The 22,249-nt window shown below is 41.8% G+C and overlaps 1 long non-coding RNA gene across 1 annotated transcript in view; it reads right to left on the minus strand.

The window, feature by feature from the left end:
- LOC148131573 (uncharacterized) overlaps positions 1-21,463 on the minus strand; it is an 819,361-nt gene extending 797,898 nt beyond the window's left edge. The window contains exon 1 of the long non-coding RNA XR_015749067.1: positions 21,343-21,463. This is a non-coding gene — a long non-coding RNA (uncharacterized LOC148131573). The remainder of the gene's footprint in view (positions 1-21,342) is intronic.
- Positions 21,464-22,249: the final 786 nt, after the last annotated feature.

A 22,249-nucleotide genomic window follows, 5' to 3' on the forward strand; every position in this document is an offset into this window, starting at 1 on the left:
TGTCTCCTAGAATTCAAGGCGTTTCTGAATTCTTTATTCATGCAGATCTTTATGGGTTGAGTAAGACTGCTGCCGTTGGGTGAAATCTAGTTGACACTATGAACACAATTATCACCAGCAACTCTCGGTTTACATTTTAATATCATAGATGGAGGGGATTGGAACTGGTTTAGTGTTTTGTGAACATTTTCTTTCCAAATAACCCACATTTGACCTTTTGTAAAGAGTTCTGTCAGGTCTGCCATCTTTGGCTTGATGCCTTGCTGGCATCCTGTCATCAAAGGCTAAGAGGAAAGGGGCACGGGGGGGAGACAAATGGGAAATAAACCTTCATTGGTATGTGATGGGAACTAGGGAGGGGGAAATGACAATTTGACAAAGAATAGAGAAGCTCAGAACCAGTTTGTGCCAGCACTCAAGGCCATGAACCCTGAGAAAGAATGTGGATTACCCCAAACATCTCAGCATTCTCAAAAAATAAAATAAAATAAAGGAAAATATTTGAGGGGTCCTTGGTGCTCTTTGAGTTTGCCTGTTTTCTTGCAGAGATTTCATTACCCTACTAGGTAACATCATCAGTGCTAATGGAGCCATGGTGATGCAGTGGTTGAATGCAATATTGCAGGCTAATTCTGCTCACTGTCAGGCATTCGACCCTCACCAGCTCAAGGTTGACTCAACCTTGCATTCTTCTGAGGTTGCTAAAATGAGGAGTCCGATTGCTGGAGGCAACAGGCTGTAAACCGCTTAGAGAGGGCTGTAAAACACCATAAAGTGGTTTATAAGTCTAAGTGCTTTTGCTATTGCTACCTACTTTGGGTAATGAAACATCTGCAATAAAATAAATAAGCTCAGAAACCACCAAGTTTCTCAAACTAGAAAGTGCAGAGAAGAGCAACAAAGAGAATTAGGGGACTGGAGGCTAAAACATATGAAGAATGGTTCCTGGAATTGGGTGTGTCTAGTATGATGAAAAGAAAGACTAGGGGTGGTATGATAGCAGTGTTCCAATATCTTAGGGGCTGCCCCAAAGAAGAGGGAGTCAAGCTATTCTTCAAAGCAACTGAAGACAGAACAAGAAGTAATTGATGGATTGAGGAGTGAAGCAATCTAGAACTAAGGAGAAATTTCCTGACAGTTAGAACAATTAATCAGTGGAATAATTTGCCTCCAGAAGTTGTGGATGCTCCAACACTGGAAGTTTTTAAGAAGAGATTGGACAACCATTTGTCTGAAATAGTACAGGGTTTCCTGCCTGAGCAGGGGGGTTGGTCTAGAAGACCTCCAAGGCCCCTTCCAACTCTTCTCTTCTCTTCTCAATCCTAATCCTATCCTATCCTATCCTATCCTATTTAAAACACCTAGGCACATCTTTATTGGCTGAAGATGGACCGGTCTTGGGGGGAGGCCTGGGATGAGGGGAAATAGTTTGTACTTTTTCACATGAGAAACTTAGTTTTAGCCTGATTTTGCTACAACCAGTATCTTTTAGGAAAAGAACCTATGACTTCAACCAACGGAGTTGAGGGTCTTTCTTTCCCAAGGGAACCGACTGGCAGCAGGTCTGACAACTCCTTAATATAAGTTTAATCCTAGCATGTGTTCTTTTAAAATCTTTTAAAACTGATTAAAATCATCCCTGTCAGTTCCACTCACGGAGAAGAACCAGAGAGAGCTTTCTGGCCAAAGAAAAAAGACATATATAATTAAAAAGTACCTCAATGCAATACCAGGTTTCATATACTTTTTTAACAGGAGGTAAAAGTGTTTTGTTTGCTGTTTTAAGGAGTAAACATTTAAGGTTTCCTCCAAGGCAGCAAGATGTAATTTCACAGATGGCTATGGGTGAGTCTTCCTATCACCAGAAGCTCTGATTGAATGTTGCAGCTATTAGCTTTGACAGCTACACCAAACACACATGGAGGATTTCATTCTGGGAGCTGTCCAACTTTCCCATTTATCCCCTAACTCAGTGGTAGTGTAAAGTCATGGGAAAGAAAGAAGAAAATGGTAAGACTTCAGTCCATAACCCAGTACTTGAAAGTCTGTAATGAGGATTGGTGTCTACTTTCATCTGAGTTCCACGTTTTGCAGTACAACAGCATTGATGATGATGGTGATGATGATGATTGATGATGACTGGTGGTGATGATGGTATCTATACAGTCATGTTCAACTCTTGGTAATTCTATGGGCCAGGTCTCTCCACATCTTCTACTCTTGCACTGCTTCTTTGAGTCTTTTCATGCTCTGGTTGATGTCAGCTTTGATGGTGTCCAGCCACCTCGTTCTTTGATGGTTTGTTTCCTTTTACCACTAACTCTTCCAAACAGAATGGGACAATTCATCACAGCCAACTCACTGTGGCCAACTCACCATGGGAGAACTCGCCACGGGACAATTTAACAATTCAATTTAATTATTTAAAATAAATAAATAAATATTTTAATTTGTGTCATTCATATTTTATTCTGTCCCTCCTTTTGCATCCTTTCTTTAACTATTCTATTCTACCTTTTCTTTGATATTAGTGTAACTCTTGTCCCAAGGAAGTTGTCCCATGGAAGTTGTCCCATGACCATGGCATGTTGACTATGGCAAGTTGAGTTGACAGTGGTGAGTTGACAGTGGCGAGATGGCTGTGGCAAGTTGACTATGGAGAGTTGGCTGTGGTGATTTGGCTGTGGTGAGTTGACTATGGCGAGTTGACTATGGCAAGTTGACTATGGCGAATTGGCTGTGGCAAGTTGACTATGGCAATTTGGCTGTGGTGAGTTGGCTGTGGCAAGTTGACAATGGCAAATTGGCTGTGGTGAGTTGGCTGTGGCAAGTTGACTATGGTGAGTTGGCTGTGGCAAGTTGACTATGGTGAGTTGGCTGTGGTGAGTTGACTATGGCAAGTTGGCTGTGGCAAGATGACTATGACAATTTGGCTGTGGTGAGTTGGCTGTGGCAAGTTGACTATGGTGAGTTGGCTGTGGTGAGTTGGCTGTGGCAAGTTGACTATGGTGAGTTGGCTGTGGTGAGTTGACTACGGTGAGTTGGCTGTGCCAACTTGACTATGGCAACTTGACTGTGATGAGTTCGCTGTGGCAAGTTGACAATGGCAAATTGGCTGTGATGAGTTGGCTGTGGCAAGTTGACAATGGCAAATTGGCTGTGATGAGTTGGCTGTGGCAAGTTGACTATGGCAACTTGACTGTGATGAGTTGGCTGTGGCAAGTTGACTAGGTTGAGTTGGCTGTGGTGAGTTGGCTGTGATGAGTTGGCCATGGCAAAGTGTCCTAGACCCCTTCCAAATACAATAGCTTTCTTAAGTAAGTTGTCCCACATGACATGGCCAAAGTAAGTGAGACAACCTTTTGTGATTTTGTCTTCCAGTGACATATCTGGTGTTATGTCCTCCAGGACTTGCTTCTTGGTCACCTTCCAAGGAATACGCAGGAGCCTTCTCCAGCACCATAGCTCAGAAAAGTCAATTTTCTTCCTATCTTGCTTTATTAAAGTCCAGTTTTCAGAACCATAGGTTGCTACAGGGAAGACAATCAAGTGAACTAACCTACATTTGGTTGCCAGGTTGATATCCTTGCTTTTCCATATTCAGCTCATGTTCATCATTGCTTGTGGCTGAGTACAACCCTAAGTTTTATTTCTGCACTGCATTCACCACTTTGAGAACAGCATTAGGTGATTATAATATCAAAAAGTAGGGCTTCCCATAGATTCAAATCTATCCTCAACCAATCGAGCATCCACCCACATTTTTAAGATCAAGACAGTTTGGGTATTTAATTTTATTTCTAACCTGTTGAGATTTACCTTCTAGCTCACAAATGGCATTGGGTCTAACAAACTCCATCTTGTAAGTACAAGAAGATTGTAGTTTACTCAAGGTCTCTTGTGGGCTTCATCTCATGAACAATGGCATGTTCCAAGCACATTCTGCTCCTTAATGATATTATATTACAGCTTGTATTCAGCAATACAAATGGGCTTCCTGTATCATATGATTTCAATCCACTTTAAAACCTTTACAATTTTTCCTCTAAAAGTGTTGTGGTTTTTATATATATATATATTGCTCGCACAAGCACGAAGCCGAAAGCACCAGCCTGAAGATGGTGAGTGGGACCTCGTCGAAACGTCGCCAAGATACTCTCAATCTTACACAGGAAAAGACCTGAATATAATTTCTTCCTTATTCTGTTTCCCTCCACTTTTTCTTTTAACAGAGGGATTATGAGAAAGGGTTTATACTGGTTAATGCCTTGGTATGATTTCACTTGGAATACTGCATCCAATTTTGATTGTTATGATATAAAAAAGATATTGAGACTCTTCTGGAAAGAGTGCAGAGAAGAGCAACAAAGATTATTAGGGGACCGGAGGCTAAAACACGAAGAATGGTTGCAGGAATTGAGGATGTCTAATTTAATGAAGAAGACTTGAGGTGGCCTTGTAGCTGTCTTCCAATATTGGACAGGCTGACAAAAAGAAGAAGGGGTCAACCTATTCACCAAAGCACGAAGAAGGCTTGAAGAAATATTATGATTTAATTTTGATGGTCTGTGATCACAAAAAAGTATTTAAAGGGGGTCCACGGTGAAGGAAATGTTGAGAATCACTGATATAAAATATACAAAGGCTAAAAGATACAAAGAATAGTTGCCTGAATTGGATAGGTCTAGTCCAGTGTTGGTGAACCTTTTCGGAAACTGAGAGCTCAGCCTCCCGGTGCACGCATACATGCCAGGGAGCTGCTGTTCTGGTTTCTGGTGCTCCTGTGCACTCGAAGACCAGCTGCCCGGAACCTAGAAGAGCAATGGGCAACAGCTGGCATGCCTGGAGAGATGGCTCTGTGTGCCACTTCTGGCACACGTGCCATAGGTTTGCCATCACAGGTTTAGTCTAATAAAAAGAAGGACTAGGGGAGACAGGATAGCAGTATTGCAATATTTGAGGGCCTACCACAAAGACAAAGAGGTCAAGCAATGCTACAAAGTACCCGAAGGCAGAACAAGATGCAATGGATAGAAACTAATCAAGGAGAGAACCAAGGGCGGGATTCTACCTGGTCGGACCAGTTCAGAGAACCAGCAAATCACGCCACTGGCTCATCCTGCCCCTCCCCACCCACTCATTCCTTACCTGGCATGCGTGCCATCAAACTTGCCTGCATTTGGTAAATTGCTATTTTTCCTCCCCCCCGAGCATCAGCTGTTCTGCTGTGCTGGGAGATTTAGAGTAGCTAGAAAGCAGGAAATAATTGGATTTCTTGCTTTCTAGCTAACCTAAAAGCAGAGGTGAACCTTCCTTAGGACTGAAGCTTCTATTTTTCAGTGCAGACTCAGGTAGCCGATTGCAGAAAGATAGATCTCTGAATGAATCTGTGATTCTGTGAGCAACTCAATCTGCCTGCCCGCTTTGCATGATTTTGGGTAAAAGTTGCTCTTTTTTTTAATAAAAAATTCAATGTCTACATAAATATTTATAATATTTACATACAAGCCACGCCCAGCCAGTCACATGACTACCAAACTACACCCACAGGAGACAGTGAGTTCTAGTTCCACCTGAGGCATGAAAACCAGCTGGGTGACTTTGGGTCAATCACCAAGAGACTGAGTTCTAGTCCTGTCTTAGACATAAAAACAACCTACATAACTTTGGGCCATTTGTTTCCTCAAAGCCCAACCCATCTCACAAGGTTGTTGTTGTGAGGAAAATAGGAGGAAAAAAATATGTTGGAAATGCTCACCACTTTGAACTATTTATAAAAACAATACAAGCAGAAGATAAAGAAACAAATAAATATGTGCACAATGCAACATCCAAAATTATCTTATCTTGCAACATCTCAACCCAGTTTTCTCTGAAGTTCAGAACCAGAGTATCATTTTAAATTATTTTATAGGGGAAAGAAGTGCCAACATCAGCAAGAGGCCAGTCGAACCCAACCCAACCTCATTCCAGAATTAGCTAGTTCTGTTACTGGGCAAAAGAGACAGGGGTGGGATTCAAATTTTTTTAACAACTGGTTCTGTGGGTGTGGCTAAGTTGGTGGGTGTGGCTTAGTGGTCATGTTATTGGCTGGGCGTGGCCAACTCAATATCACTCACATCAAGGCACGCATCTCCTTGCCTGGCCTGTCATGACTGTGGGGATGCTGCAACAGTCGTAAGTGTGAAAAATGGACATAAGTCACTTTTTTCAGTGCCATTGTAACTTTGAATGGTCAATCCACACAAGCAAAGTACCAGCAAAGGAGGGGGAAAAAACTCCAGAGAAGTTCCAGAGACAGGAAGTCTAGTCCTGCCAAGAATGTAAAAAGGGTTAATGGAGAGGCAGTTTCTGTAAGCAACACCAGAATGTTTCCTTCCTGCCTTCCTTACAGGATTAGGCCAGTAATTTCTTCTAACAACAGGTTCTCCGAACTGCTTAGAATGTTAACAACCGGTTCTAGAGAATAGGTGTGAACTGGTAGAATCCCACCACTGAAAAGAAAGGTGCCTTAGTGATATATTCCACTTATAAATTTCTGAGGTAATAATATTTAATATTCTTTTCAAAATTAATTCCAAGTCATCTTGACTGCTTCTCCATCCAAACACTCAAAATGTGATCATGTCACTTATACTTTTAATCTCATCCATAAATAATTTCAATTATTATCCTGAGCTGTCTTTCCGACCTCTAATTTTATTGGTATCCATTTTCTTGCCCTCCCATTTCCTCATATTGAAACATCTATAGGAAAAAAGGCCATTTTACTGCAAGCTAAAAGGGGAATGGCAAGCGAAAGAAAATTTGAGGCATAAGGGGGCCTTGATGCTGTGTTTTCTTGCAGATGTTTCATGACCCAACTAGGGAACATAATCAGAGCTAGAAGGTAGTGGGGTTTGTGGAGAGGAGGAGGAGGAGGAAGAGGAGGAGGACTGTGGGGTCCTTGGTTCTCTCAGAGCTTGGTTGTTCTCCTGTAGATGTTTCATTACCCAAATAGGTAACATCATCAGCGCTGGAAGAGAGGGGGGCTTGTGAAGAGGAGGAGGAAATGGAGGAAAAGGAAGAGAAGGAGGAGGAGGAGGACTGTGGGCTCCTTGGTGTTCTCTGAGCTTGGTTGTTTTCTTGCATACATTTCATTACCCAACTAGATAATATCCTTAGTGCTATAATGGAGAGTAGTGTGTAGAGGTGGAGAAGGAGGAGGAGGAGGAGGAGGAGGAGGAGGAGGAGGAGGAGGAGGAGGAGGAGGAGGAGGAGGAGGAGGAGGAGGACGACAACAGTGGGGTTGTTGGTGTGCTCTCTGAAGTTGATTGTTTTCTTGCAGATGTTTCATTATCCAAATAAATAATATCATCAGTGCTAGAAGAGAGGAGGATTTGTGGAGAAGAAGAGGAGGAGGAGGATTATTTATACTTATTTATTGATAGATTTTTTTTCCTGTCAGTGAGGGTGTGAAATGTTTGCAAGAAAACTATCAAACTCAGAGAGCATCAAGGACCCCACATTTTAAACCCTGAGCAACAAATATTCTATTGTCAATTCTCAATTGAAGGCATTTCAGAAAATAAAAAGGAAAACAAAGCAATCAACTCCCCAAATTTATTCGAATCTTGTTCTCTTCAAACTGTTGAAAGCACTGGAAGATTTTCTCCATGCTCATTTCCAGAAATGACTCTCCATTTTTAGAAACCTGGAGGGGACACATTTTACAGTAGTTCTAAAATAAACCTGCATTAAGTTGTTATTCTTTTCACAGCTTCCAACACTTACACAAAGAAACTTGGAACATGGAATCAACACAGACTCCAGATCATCAGAATGACAGAGTTGGAAGGGACCTTGGAGGTCTTCTAGTCCAACCCCTTGCTCGAACAGGAGACCCTATACCATTTCAGACAAATGGTCTGTCCAATCTCTTTTTGAAAAGCTCCAGTGATGGGCACCACAACTTCTGCAGGCAAGGCATTCCGTTTATTAATTGTTCTAACTATCCAGAAATTTCTCCTTTGTTCTAAGTTTCTTCTCTCCTTGATTAGTTTTCATCCATTGCTTCTTGCTGTCAGGTTCTTTAGAGCAGGATCCCCAACCTTTCGACGCCGCGGCCCGGTTCGGCGTCAGCTGGCGCCGCGCCCGGTTCCGGCGTCAGCTGGCGCCGCCATCTTTTTTGACGAAAAATCACTTCCGGTGACGTCACGGAAGTGATTTTTCAAAAAAAAAGCGCCGCCAGCGCTTCGTGAGCTTTTTCGGGTAGAAATGGCTTTCTACCCGGAAAAGCTCACGAGCAGCTGGCGCCGCCATCTTTTGATGAAAAATTGCTTTTTACCAAAAAAGATGGCGGCGCCCAGCAACCAGCGGCCCGGTAAGGCTTGTTCGTGCCCGGTACCGGTCCGCGGACCGGCGGTTGGGGACCCCTGCTTTAGAGAATAGATCAACCCCCTTCTTCTCTGTGACCACCTCTCAAATATTGGAAGACTGCTATCATGTCCCTTCTCTTCAACTGGTTAGACATACCATCCTTCAATCATTCATCATATCATTCATCACGCGATTTAGCCTCCAGCCCTGTTATCATCTTTGTTGTTCTTCCCCAACACTTTTTCTATGATCTCACCATCTTTCTTTGCATTTTAGGTGTTTACCTGTCCTGTTGGGGAAACTAAACAGAATGAGCAATTTATCTTCCCTTTTTTCTCATTATATTTAAACTCAGGCTCATTTAATAAAAGTGATACGGGAATAAGAAGGGAAGAACATGGGTTCAATTGAAGGATGCAGTGATGGACCAGAGTCTGCTCTTAAAAAAACCCAATCCTTCCAAAGTCAAAGGACAGTTATAACAGCTTCTTCTCATCAGAGATGGTGGTGGGATCGGAAAGATTTTGAAACAAGTTGGGGAATTGAGAATATACAGAATAAAGGAATTGGAAGGGACCTTGGAGGTCTTCTAGTCAGCCCCCCTGCTCAAGCAAGGAAAACCTGTACCATTTCAGATAGGTGATTGTCTAGACTCCTCTTAAAAACATCCAATGTTGGAGCACCTACAACTTCTGGTGGCCAGCTGTTCCATTGGATAATTGTTCTCACAGTTAGGAAGTTTCTCCTTAATTCCAGGTTGCTTCTCTCCTTGATTAATTTCCAACCATTGCTTCTTGTCCTGCCTTAAGATGTTTTGGAGAATAATTTGACCCCCTCTTCTTTGTGGAAGCCCCTCAAATACTGAGAAGCTGCTATCATGTCACCCCCTAATTCTTCTTTTCTTTAGACTAGCCAAACCCAAATCCTGCAGCCGTTCTTCATATGTTTTAGTCTCCAGGTCTTCTAGTCCATGCAGGAGACTTTATACGATTCTGGAGAAATGGCTGTCCAGTCTCTTCTTGAAAACTTCCAGTGATGCAGCACCCATAACTTCTGGAGGCACATCGTTCTACTGATTAATTGTCCACACTGTCAGGAAATTTCTCCTTAATTCTAGGTTGGATCTCTTTCGATTAAACACCCCTTTGAGTCTTTCTCGGACAGAGAAAAAAAAAATCAACCTACTTTTGAGGGGTTCAAGGAGATGAAGGGGAAAACCTCTGTAAGGCACCTGTCTTCAAACATCACCCCCTTTTCCACCTTCCAATGAGCCGGGCAGAAAATGTTCCTGCCTCGTAAATCAGTGACAGCAAATGAGGTATGAAATGTCCTCTCATATTTTAAGTTTCTAATCGTGTATTAGAATAAATCAGGCATGCGATATTTTAGAGGTGTTGGTTATTTAAGATTTGTTGGCCATCGGCCGTTATATTATTATGATACTGCTATTGTTATAGAAGGGTGCACCTATGATTTATTGGTTTAATTTCCAAGGCTGCCTCCTTGCCAAGCAAGTTTCAACAGCAGACTTTTAATACAAGCTGCTGTTGAAGCAATGCACATCAAGAGTTATCTCCAAATTCAAAGGGAGTGGTTGTTGGATAGCAGCTGTATGGGGAAAAAGTCTCCCATGCATATTTTACTATTTTGACTCTTCCGAAGCTTGTCTATGGAGATTCTCAGTCATCCAGATCGTGCTTCACCCAAAGGTGGGTTTTCAAGAGGCAATTGGACTTTCTGGTTTTTCTTTGAAGATGTTTCACTTCTCATCCAAGAAGCTTCTTCAGTTCTTCTGCAATGTTTCTAGACATCAGTTCATACTACACAGGTAAATGTCTATGGAGATTCTCAGTCATCCAGGTCATGGTTGTCCCAAAGGTGCTTTTTACAAGAGGCAACTGGACTTTCTTTGTTTTTCCTCGAAAATATTTCGCTTCTCATCCAAGAAGCTTCTTCAGAACCGAATCCCGGGCTTCCAGAAATTCTCTAGCATTTTTGAACTTGGCTTGGTCTAGATTGGTCACAGTTTCCCAGTTGAAACTATGGTTAAGTCTGTCCATATATTGTGGAATTAAAGAATTGTCATCGTGTTATTTATTTATTCATTTATTATTTAATTGCTGCCACCTGCCTTCCATTGAGGACCTGTGTACTGCACCAGCCAGAAAGAGGGCTGTGAAAATATCTATAGACCCCTCACATCCTGGACATAAACTCTTTCAACTTCTCCCCTTGGGACGCTGCTATAGGGCATTGCATGCCAAAACAACTAAAAACAGAGTTTTCCCCCCATGCCATCACTCTGCTAAATCCATAATTCCCACAGCACTGTCAAACTATCTAGGTATTCTGTTCTGTTCTATTCTCTTTTCCCTTCCCTTCCCTTCCTCTATTCTATTCTATTCTATTCTATTCTATTCTATTCTATTCTATTCTATTCTATTCTATTCTATTCTATTCTATTCTATTCTATTCTATTCCATTCCATTCCATTCCATTCCTATTCCTATTCCTATTCCATTCTATATTCTATTCTTATTGTATTTTATTCTATTCTGTTCTATTCTATTCTATTCTGTTGGACAGAGATTGGACAGATTTGTCCTGGGTGGTTTGCGACTTCTGGCTTGGTCAGAGAGTTGGACTAGATGATCTCTGAGATCCCTTCCAGCCTTATGATTCTGTGATCAGCTCATATTTGATTCTATGATTGATTCTATTATTTTATTATTGATTATATGAGAGATTATATGGTTTTATGATTGATTCTATGATTCTTTTATTCTGATTCGATGATTCTTTTATTCTTTGAGTCTGTGTTCCTGTTTCTTTGATTCTATGAGTCTTTGATTCTATAATTCTATGATTCTATCATTCTTTGATTCTATTATTCTTTGATTGTATGACTCTATAATTCTTTGATTCTATGACTTTTTGATTCATTGATTCAATGATTTTTTTTGATTCTGTGATTCTATGGTCTTTCATAGAAAGTATGAAAATCACCAGCTCAAAGTCAGTTGTTTTTCCCCAGGAGTAGATGTTAAGAAGCCTCAAAACTAAAATAAATTAAAGCAAACAGCCTTAATAAATCCACAAGTTTGGATTTTGATGACCTCCACAATGCCTCCCTATCTCCCACTCATTTCACGCTCAACTGTGCCTCCTCATTTTAGCCAAAAAAACAACAACAAAAAAACCCAGCCAAGTTTCACATGCATTTCTTTGCAATATTTCCCCTGTAGAATTACTTTTTAAGGCTGCTCGAGGGTGAAAGAGCCTTTACAGCTTCATAAACTACAGGCAGAAGGGAAAAAAGGGAAAGGGTTAGAAATTAACAGAAAGAAATTGCTTCCTTTCTTTCTTGCTAAGTGCTTTTACCACCTCCAACTTGTGAATATTTTCTTCGCTGCAAAAATGATGCACTGTAAGAGTCCATATCCTGAGGGTCTTTGATATCAGGTAGATGAATTTAAAATAAAAATCAAACAAACATTCAATTTCCTCATGAGAGTGTTTTGTTAAAATGTGCACAACCACACTGGCAGTGTTCTCTGTTGGCCTGTTTATTGATTTATTGGTTTCTCCGGGGTTTTGTCAGCATAAAATAATGCAGGCAACTTATGTAAGACTTAAGTCTGACTCAGGAAAATCTTTGCCTTTAGGATAAAGCTAATTTAGGATAAGAAGAGCTCCACAGACTATCAGCAGAAGAGAAGTAAGCCAGAATTAAAATCAGCTTCCATTAAGTTTGAGCTCTGTGCCTTGAAATCAGTGAAGGTTTCTTGAAGTCAGACTCCAGATTTGATGACTTATCATAGATCAGACCCCAATGAATTAAAAATAATAATACTGCACTGATGAAATGGTGTAGATTTGGAAATCAAACTTCTTTAATTCTAGGGATCATATGCCATGGGGTGCTTGGTAGCCTCTGAACATGGCTGCTTTTTTTGCAGACATTTCATTACCCAACTAGTTTGTCAGACATGCCTCCAATCAAAACTCAAGAAAGAAAATCCCCGACTCCATGTTTGTAGAGAAAAGGTACTTTTACTGAGTTAGATGAGATAGCAATGAAAGAACAGATAGCAGATAATCAGAGTTGGAAGGGACCTTATAGGTCATCTAGTCCAACCCCCCCACCCAAGCGGGAAACCCTACACCATTTCTGACAAATGGCAGTCCAATCTCTTCTTGAAAGTCTCAAGTGATGATGCTCCCACAACTTCCGAGGGCAAGCTGTTCCATTGGTTGACTGTTCTCACTGTCAGAAAGTTTCTCCTTATTTCCAGGTTAAATCTCTCCTTGTTCAGTTTCCATCCAGTATTCCTTGTCTGGCCTACAGGTGCTTTAGAAAAGCAATAGGCATGAAAATTACATATTGAAAGTTATCCCAAGTTCCCTTCCCCAAGGTCCCAGACTGGACACCCAATCTTCAGTGCCTATGTTGTCATGTGGGGTACATCTTCAGGTGTTTCCCCCCCCCATCTGGTATACCAAGACGGTTGACCTTGGCTGGGGATAAACAAGTCCATGCAGTTGTGCAGTGAGCATGAAAGCATCCCCCCCCCCACACATGCTTGGTTCACACAGAAGGTATCTCCATATCTCCACTCTCCAGCAAACTTCCCTGCCCCAAATGTCAAACTTCCCCCCTTCCCTGTTTCTATGGCAGCTGACAGCAAGCAAGATCTCCACCATCTCTGGGCTAATCATGTACCTTGTACACCCAAAGGGCTAACATCTTCTCCTGGGCGCCAGACAAAGGCACCCTTAATGTCTTCAGAGCTAGAAGGGAGTAGGGGGTTTGAGGAGAGGAGGAGAAGAACAAGGATAGCAAGGAGCAGCAGGAGGAGGAGAATGAGGAGGAGGAAGAGGGGGAAGAGGAGACTGTGGGGTCCTTGGTGCTCTCTGAGCTTGGTTCTTTTCTTGCAGACATTTCATTACCCAAATAGGTAACATCATTGTTGACCTCACTCCATTCCTAAGAGGTTTGTAAGGGGCATGCATAAGCACACTAATGTGCCTACCGTCCCTGTCTAATGACCCCATTTATCCGTACCCATTTCATGTAATCATAATCATGTTCTAATTATATGTTATCTAATACATCCTTGACAAATAAATCAATAAATCATCAGTGATATACTGGAGCAGGGTTTGTGACCAGAGGAGGAGGGGGAGGAGAAGGACAACTGTGAGGTCCTTGGTGCTCTCTAAGCTTGGTGGTTTTCTTGCAGATGTTTCATTACCCAACTAGATAACACCATCCATGCTAGAAAGGAGTAGGGTTTGGTTTCTTTTCATATATCAGTGGCTTTCCCTGTCAGCGTTGGTGTGAGTTTTCTTGGTGGTTCCTTGATTAGGCTGCTGTTTACTGTTCGATTGTTTGTCTGAGTTGGTACTTCCTTCATTGGGATATTGTTTACCACTTGATTGTCAGCTTGGTGTTAATCCTGGTGTTAATCTCTGCTTATCTGGATGCTGACTGCTGATGAGGAGGTGTTTTGATCTTTTTCTTTCCTTTTACCTTTTCGATTGCCTCTTTTGAATGGCGTGTAGACGTTGCTTATCTCTATGTGTCTGTTGATGGCTGATTTGTCTGATTGCACTGTATCAGCTCCCTTTGTTATACCTTAGTGAATCAGGAAAGTGTCTATCTGAGTAGCTTCTGAATAGTGTTTCTCAAGATGTAACAAATGTTTCAGCCCCTTTTGCCAGATAACGGTTCCTTCATATCTTCATCAGGGCATGGCATGAATTCAATTTCTTCTTGTACAAGAAGATCAGCCAACGTAGAAAAGCATAAAATCAATTCTTTAGCAAACTTTACTTTAACCAGTCATTGCCTAATGGCTATCACCTAGATGTAGGAAGAAATGATGGTAGAGAATCTTAGGCTTTTTGAGAGCAGCACATCTGGAGGGCACCAAGTTGCAGAAGGCTAATAAGAATAATGGAAGGAAGGAAAGAACACATGTGGAATAATGTACCATTTTTGGAAAAGGAGAAATAAAACATCAACTATCAAGGAAGCTGCAGTGGAAAAAGAGCTTCTCTTTGTCAGAGTACATTCATGAACTGGAACAGAGCTTAGTAACAAGGTCAGCCAATGAGAGCTGAATTGAGAGCTGAAACTTAAAGAGAGAATCTGGGCATGGTTTATCTCTGTCCTGTGCTCACCTCTGAAGCTTATCTGCTGTAGTTGAATTGCTGCTCTGCTCTGAACTTGTAACATGTCTTCTTCTGTTTGAGTTTGCTTCATGTTGGAGAAATCTACAACTGGTATTGTAAAATTTATTTGTGTTTATAAAGAAGTTAAATGAAGCCTCAGCCATCTGTGTTTACTTTTTTGGTGCTGAATTTACGCTGCAATACTCTGAACACTCTTGGCAATGCCCAAGTTGCATCTTCTTCCAGCTGAAATTTACTGGATGGTGCCTTAGCATATTAGGTGGAACCATTCTGAAGACCACTAGTAGACTAGCTTGTATGCTTTGAACATATTATGTTGGCACATTTGCAGCCACGTTGAAGACTAATAGGAGAGAATAGTTCTAGTTCTGTTTTAAACTGTGGAGTCCTTGATGCTTTCTGAGCTTGGTTATTTTCTTCTAGACATTTCATTACCAAACTAGGTAATATTATCACTGTTAGAAGGGAGTGGGATTTGTGAAGTGGAGGAGAAGGAGAAGAGGGAACAGGAGACTGTAGGGGTACTTTGTGCTTCCTGAGTTTGATTTTTTGCTTGCATTACCCAACTAGGTAATACTATCAGCAGTCCCTTCCTTCCTTCCTTCCTTCCTTCCTTCCTTCCTTCCTTCCTTCCTTCCTTCCTTCCTTCCTTCCTTCCTTCCTTCCTTCCTTCCTTCCTTCCTTTCTTCCCTATTTATCCTTTTTTCTTCCTTCCTTTCTGTTTATCCTTTTTCCTTCCTTCCTGTCTTCCTGTCTTCCTTCCTTTCCTTCCTTTATCCTTTTTCTTCCCTCCCTCCCTTCCTATTTATCCTCCATCCATCCTTCCTTCTTTTTTCATGTTTATTCTCCTTCCTTCCTTCCTTCCTTCCTTCCTTCCCTTCCTTCCTTCCTTCCTTCCTTCCTTCCTTCCTTCCTTCCTTCCTTCCTCCTTCCTTCCTCCTTCCTTCCTTCCTTCCTTCCATCCATCCATCCATCCATCCATCCATCCATCCATCATCCTTGGTAGTCTCTGAACTTGGTTGTTTTCCTGCAGTTATTCCACTTTTCTTTTCTTTTTTGGATCCTTTCCACAGTGAATTCAAATGGAATTGTAAGCCATTTTTTTTTTTACAAAGTCATAATACTTCTTGCTTCCTTGATTTCATCTTCAATCACATCCCTCCCCACTGTTTGGCTCCAAGACAATTAAAATTGCACCTCTTTGATTCATAGCGATTCTCCTACATACTTCCTTTAATTGTGCAATTTGTAATGTTCCCTTGCGGTGGGTAAGATTAGGGTTCCTTAAAATAAATGTTTCATTTTTAAAGCCTCATTTATCTCAATATAATTTTTTAAAAGGAGCAAGAGGATTCATCCAAAGATTCTTTCAAGAAGTCACAAAATTTTTATTGACTAGTAATCCAAAGATTCTTCTTTGTGTTCTTCATCAAATAGCTGGCTACTTTGATATTGGGAATATGATTAATAAAATAATTACTGACATGGAATATTGCATCCTATTTTGGTTGCCACAATAGAAAAGAGATGCTGAGACTCTGGAAAGAGTGAAGAGAAGAGCAACAAAGATGATTAGGGAGGCGGAGGCTAAAACATATGAAGGAATGGGATATGTGTAGTTTGTTGAAAAGAAGGAACAGGAGTGAAATGATAGCAGTCTTCCAATACTTGAGGGGCTGCCACAAAAAGACGGGGTCGATCCATTCTCTAAAGCACCAGAAGGGACCAAACTGAGTCCCCAGATGATCTCTAGGGATCAGTGAGTCCTTTTGCACATCATTTAACAAAATCCACCTGGGTGGGCACACAAGCAGACCCAATGAACAAAGAGTCAGAATATATAAAGTATAAGGTGTGATTACCCAGGGTGGGATACAAAAACAACAAAGTCACAAAAACAGGTGAAGTTCCTTTAATTCCTTCAACTTGGCTTTAAAGTTCCAATTATCATTGACTGGAGAAAAAACTCCCCCACAAACAGTTGCGAAAAGGAAGAAATTCTGTTCAAACTCAAAATACATATAAATTATAAATAGAAAAAAACAACAACACAAACCACACTGAAGAATTAATGAGGCCAGGCAGGATAAGGGCTTGAAGACGTCTACAGATATTGAAATACACACACTGGGAAGGATGCCAGAAATCAGACGAGAACTGACAAACTAGAAATATTTTCACGCTTTGCTTCCAGCACTGGCCCATGTGCAGTTTGTCCTTTAAACAATCCTCACAGCTGCAGCCCATGAAGGGGATCAAGGCCCTTTCCTCTCCCATAGACCATGCCATTCACATTTCTCCCTTATCCGCTCTTCCCTGCGTGCCTCTAGGATGAAGAGGGGATGGGCCTTGGTCTACCTCTGAATGCCCAGCCGGCCTGTGCCCTTCCCTAGTTTTCTCTACAACATCCGGAGCCACACTCCCACTCCCTGTTGGCTGTTCTTCCTCTCCCTCAGACTCAGACTCCAACAGGGGCATGACACAAGGTCTCCTACTTGAGTGAGGGGGAAGGTTGGACTAGATGACCTCTGAGGTCCCACCCAACTCTGTTATTCTATAATTCAAGATCAGTAAATCAGAGGAAGTTGGGGTGCTCCATCACTGGAGGTTTTCAGGAAGAGACCAGACAACCATTTGTCCTGGATTTTAGAGGGTTTCCTGCTTGAGGGGTTAGACAAGGTGACCTCCAATGCCCCTTCCAACTATATTATTCTGCAGGCCAGACAAGAAGCAACAAATGGAAGCTAATCAAGCAGAGAATGAACCTAGAACTAAGGGAAATTTCCTGACAGTGGAACAGCTTACCTCCAGAAATTGTGGGTGCTCCATCACTGGAGGCTTTCAAAAAGAGCAGAACAACCATTTTCTAAAATGATGTGGAGGTCTCCTGCTCAAGCAGTGGGTTGGACTAGAAGACCTCCAAGGTCCCTTCCCATTTTCTTATTCTGTTAATCTGAGAAAAATTCTTGCCTACTACATTCTTTTAATATGGCATTCAGATTTCTGTGAAACATCTGGAGTTCTGTGTTATTTTTCAAGCAACTGTGAAACTGCACATTTTGGTGAATTGTCTTCCTTTCCATCCACTGATTTGTTGTGTATAATATGGTTGTGGTCCTAAATTCAAAACGAGGGTAAACTAGGTTCCTCTCTCTGGGTTTTCTTTGCTAAACCATCAAAGCTGTCATCTAGTCACATCTAATTGGCTACTTACTAATGTAAGCATACTCCATTATGCCATTCCTGACTGGTTGGGACAGCATCAGAAGACTATTACAGAATATTTGTGGCTCGGGTTTGAACTATGGGGTCCCTGGTGCTCTATAAGCTTGATGGTTTCCATCTCATTACCCAGCTAGGTAACATCATCAATGCTTGAAAGGAAAATATGTGTAGCTCTGGGTTGAAATGAGGGGTCCTTGGTGTTCTCTGCGCTTGAGTGTTTTCTTGCAGATGTTTCATGATCCAAACTAGGTAACACCATTAGTGCTACATGGGAGCAGGGAGGAGGAGGAGGAGGAGAACAAGGAGAATGAAGAGGAAAACAAGGAGGAGGAGGAGGAGGAGGAGGAGGAGGAGGAGGAGGAGGAGGAGGAGGAGGAGGAGAACAAGGAGAATGAAGAGGAAAACAAGGAGGAGGAGGAGAACAAGGAGAATGAGGAGGAAAACAAGGAAGAGGAGGAGGAAGAAGAGGAGCAGGAGGAGGAGGAGGAGGAGGAGGAGGAGAATGAGGAGGAAGAGGAGGAGGAAGAGAATGAGGAGGAAAACAAGGAGGAGGAAGAGGAGAGTGAGGAGGAAAATGAGGAGGAAAACGAGGAGGAGGAAGAGGAGAGTGAGGAGAATGAGGAGGAAAATGAGGAGGAGGAGGAGGAGGAGGAGGAGGAGGAGGAGGAGGAAGAGGAGAATGAGGAGAAGAGGAGGAGGAGGAGAATGAGGAGGAAAATGAGGAGGAGGAAGAGGAGAGTGAGGAGAATGAGGAGGAAAATAAGGAGGAGGAGGAGGAAGAGGAGAATGAGGAGGAAGAGGAGGAGGAGGAGGAGAATGAGGAGGAAAACAAGGAGAATGAGGGGAACGAGGCGAAAGAGGAGGAAAATGAGGAGAAGGAGGGGAACAAGGAGGAGAACAAGGAGGAGGAGGAGAAAGAGGAGAATGAGAAGAATAAGGAAAATGAGCAGGAGGAGGAGGAGAAAGAGGAGGAAAACAAGGAGGAGGAGGAGAAAAAGGAGAATGAGAAGAAAGAGGAGGAAAACAAGGAGGAGGAGGAAGACGAGAATGAGGAGGAAGAGGAGAATGATGAAGAAGAGGAAGAGGAGGAGGAGGAGGAGAATGAGGAGGAAAACAAGGAGAATGAGGAGAACGAGGCGAAGGAGGAGGAAAATGAAGAGAAGGAGGAGGAGAAGGAGGAGGAAAACAAGGAGGTAGAGGAGGAGGAGGATGACAATTGTGGTGCTCTCTGAGCTTGGTTATTTTCTGGCAGACATTCCAAGACCCAAATAGGTAACACCATCAGTAGACTAATTACCCAGTTACATAGTGAAACACCTTCAAGAAAGCAACCAAGTTCCGAGACCACCAAGGACCCCATAGACCATTATGTTATTTTATCTGTGTCACCTCTCTTGTATTGATTTCCAATTTGCTTCTAGGTCCAATTCATTGTTCCATTTGTCACCTTTAAAGCCCTACATATTCTGGGGCAAGATTATTTAAGAATTGTCTTTTTTCCCAGTTATATCTACTCAACCCACCAGAGCTGGGAAGAAGGATACATTAGGATTCCCCCTCTTAAGGAGACCCAACTGGTGAGAACTAGAAGAAGGGCCTTCTCTGTGGTGGCTCCCTTCTTGTGGAACATCATCCATGAGGAGATAAAATTGGCTCCTACTTTGACACACTTTTGAAAGGTCCCAAAGACTTGTTTCTGTCAATGGACCTTACAGATAACCAGAGTTGGAAGGAACCTTGTAGGCCATCTAGTCCAACCCCCTGCCCAAGCGGGAGACCCTACACCATTTCTGAACAAATGGCAGTCCAGTCTCTTCTTGAAAGTCTCGAGTGATGGCACTCCCATGATGTCCGAGGGCAACTTCTGTTCCATTGGTTAATTGTTCTCCTTATTTCCAGGTTGAATCTCTCCTTGTTCAGTGTCCATCCATTATTATTTATTTATTTATTTATTTATTTATTTATTTGATTTGCCAATTGTTTACAAGATAATAAGTATAAGTGTATACAAACAGACAATTATTCCTTGTCTGGCCTTTGGGTGCTTTGGAAAATAGCTTGATCCCTCCACAGAGCCCATGAAGTTGTTGGTCTGATTGTTGTCAATAGTGGGCTGTTGATCTATTCAGTTGTGTATTTACCGGTAAAGTTTTATTTCTGTAAACTGACCAGAGTCAACGTGACAGCCATATAAATGATCCTAATAAATAATAAACAATACATTTTGTTTATATTGTATTGTGTTATGTATTGTATTATATTACATTGTTTTGAAATAACTGCAAGAAGAGTTCACATTCACAGAAGGAACACACTCTATTATTACCACACAAAACCAGATTAGGATGACAAAGACTTAAAAAAAGAACACCCTGTAGAAAAACATAACTGATGCTGTTAGAAGACATTTGCTAAATCTCCCAATGCATTCTTTTATCCTTAAAAATTGCATGAGAAGTTCTGTATATTTCTATTATGCAAAGCCAAGAAAGGTGTGATTGTCAATGAGACTAATTCAACACTTAAAGCAAAAAAAAACAACAAAAAAAACAACAACCCAACAACAGTTTTGTAAGATCTGCAAGAACTCCCGAGAAAGAAAATTGGAACTCGAAGCTGTGACTTTGCATTTATTTAACACAAATATTTAGTGCTCTCCTTATTTGCTTTAGTCAGTGATTCTCCATCAAATTAAAATTTTGAGTAGGAGACCAAAACTGTCTGCTTTTGACATAGTGCTCTGCGATACTTTTTAATGTCATTTTTTTTTTTTGAAGGACAGAGGAATCCTTCCCAAATTTTGGGCAGACATAAAAATGGAAGGAATGGATAACACCACAGACAAAGGCTGCACGTTAACAATTTTCAGACAGAATGCAGAATAAAATAAATTTCTGTCAGGAAATTGCTCAGCAACTGTCCAAATGATGTCTAAGACACTGACACAAACTTGTAGTTTTATAAAAATAAATATGTTCAGTTCAAATAACATACAGAACACTCATACATACAGTATATATATATAATATGTATGTATATATGTATGTATGTATGTATGTGTATATGTATGTATGTGTATATGTATATGTATATACGTATGCACACACACACACACACACACACACACATATACGCATAAAATATATTTAAGAATATATATATATAAATATATATATATATATATATATATATATATATATATATATATCGTATTTGCCGGCGTATAAGACGACCCGGCGTATAAGACGACCCCCACCACCACCGGAAACGCCTTCCAGAAATCCCGGGGCTGCAGCGGCAGGGCAGAGTGCCAGGGGCCGTGGGAAGAGCAGGAAGGCTGCAGCCTCGGGCGGAGCGAGGCGAGCGGGATGAAGCGGAAGAGACGCAGGGGATCCAGGAAGCCAGAGGCGCCTTCGCTGCGTCCAACAAGCATCCGAAAGCCGGCAGTGGATATACCGGCGTATAAGACGACCCCCACTTGGAGGCATGTTTTTCGGGGCAAAAAAGTCGTCTTATACGCCGGCAAATACGGTATATTCTTAAGTTTTCGTGGGTACTTACATGTATGGCCTTCAGCTTTGTTCGGGTATTTTCCCACGTCATAGTAGTGGTGCTTTTAAAGTTGTAGCAACGTTTCGGCAGAATCTCATCTGCCATCATCAGGCTTCTGTATTGTGTTCATCTGTGAGTCAGACTTTTACAGTTGTTTCAATTTTAAATTTGGGGCTAGCCTACTGCTGTGCCAGAATGGTTTTTTCTTCATCCTGATTGGTTGGGAGTCTTGGTCTGTGTTTATTGGTCTTGGAGTTTGCTGTGTTCTGCTTGATTGGTGTTTCTAATATCTTCTGTCTGTTTTGTGGCTTTTTTGTGTGTCTTGATTGGCTGGCAACATTGTGTTCTTGTATTGGAGGCTTTTAGTGCAGCTTGGCTCCGAGTAAATAGACGGCTATCATTTGTTAGGAAGCTAGGTTTCATCTGGGTGCCTGGCTGGGGTGTGTTTGAGCTGGAGGTATCAGGGGGGATCTGTTTGTGCCCAGGTGTTTGCCTGGCTAGTGGTGTGGAGATTTTTTTGTTTGTGAGTGCAGGCTTCCAAATAATTGACAGTCTGGTGGAATCATCTCTTCTATTCATGCTTTCCGGTCTTTTTTCAATCTCTATGGCTTCTCTGATAATTCTGTGGCTGGGGTTTTCTATAGTGGCTAGGGTTTTGGTGCCATTGAAGTTGATGCTATGACCTGTGGCTTTCATGTGTTGGACTAGTGAGGAAGTGGGTTCCAGCTTTTTTACTACTGCATTTTTGTGTTCATCCAGGCGGGTACTTATTCTTCTATTGATCTGTCCAATGTATGTGGCCGGGCATGATGCACAGGGGACTTCATATATGCCTTGGTTTTCCAGGTCATTTTTGGGGTTTCTAAGGATGGCTGTTATTTTTCTGTCTGTTTTGAAGGCAGTCTTGATGTGATGC

This window comes from Notechis scutatus, chromosome 3, assembly GCF_049901735.1.
Source record: "Notechis scutatus isolate UNSWTSFEM ecotype Mainland chromosome 3, rNotScu1.2, whole genome shotgun sequence".
Classification (NCBI taxonomy): domain Eukaryota; kingdom Metazoa; phylum Chordata; class Lepidosauria; order Squamata; family Elapidae; genus Notechis; species Notechis scutatus.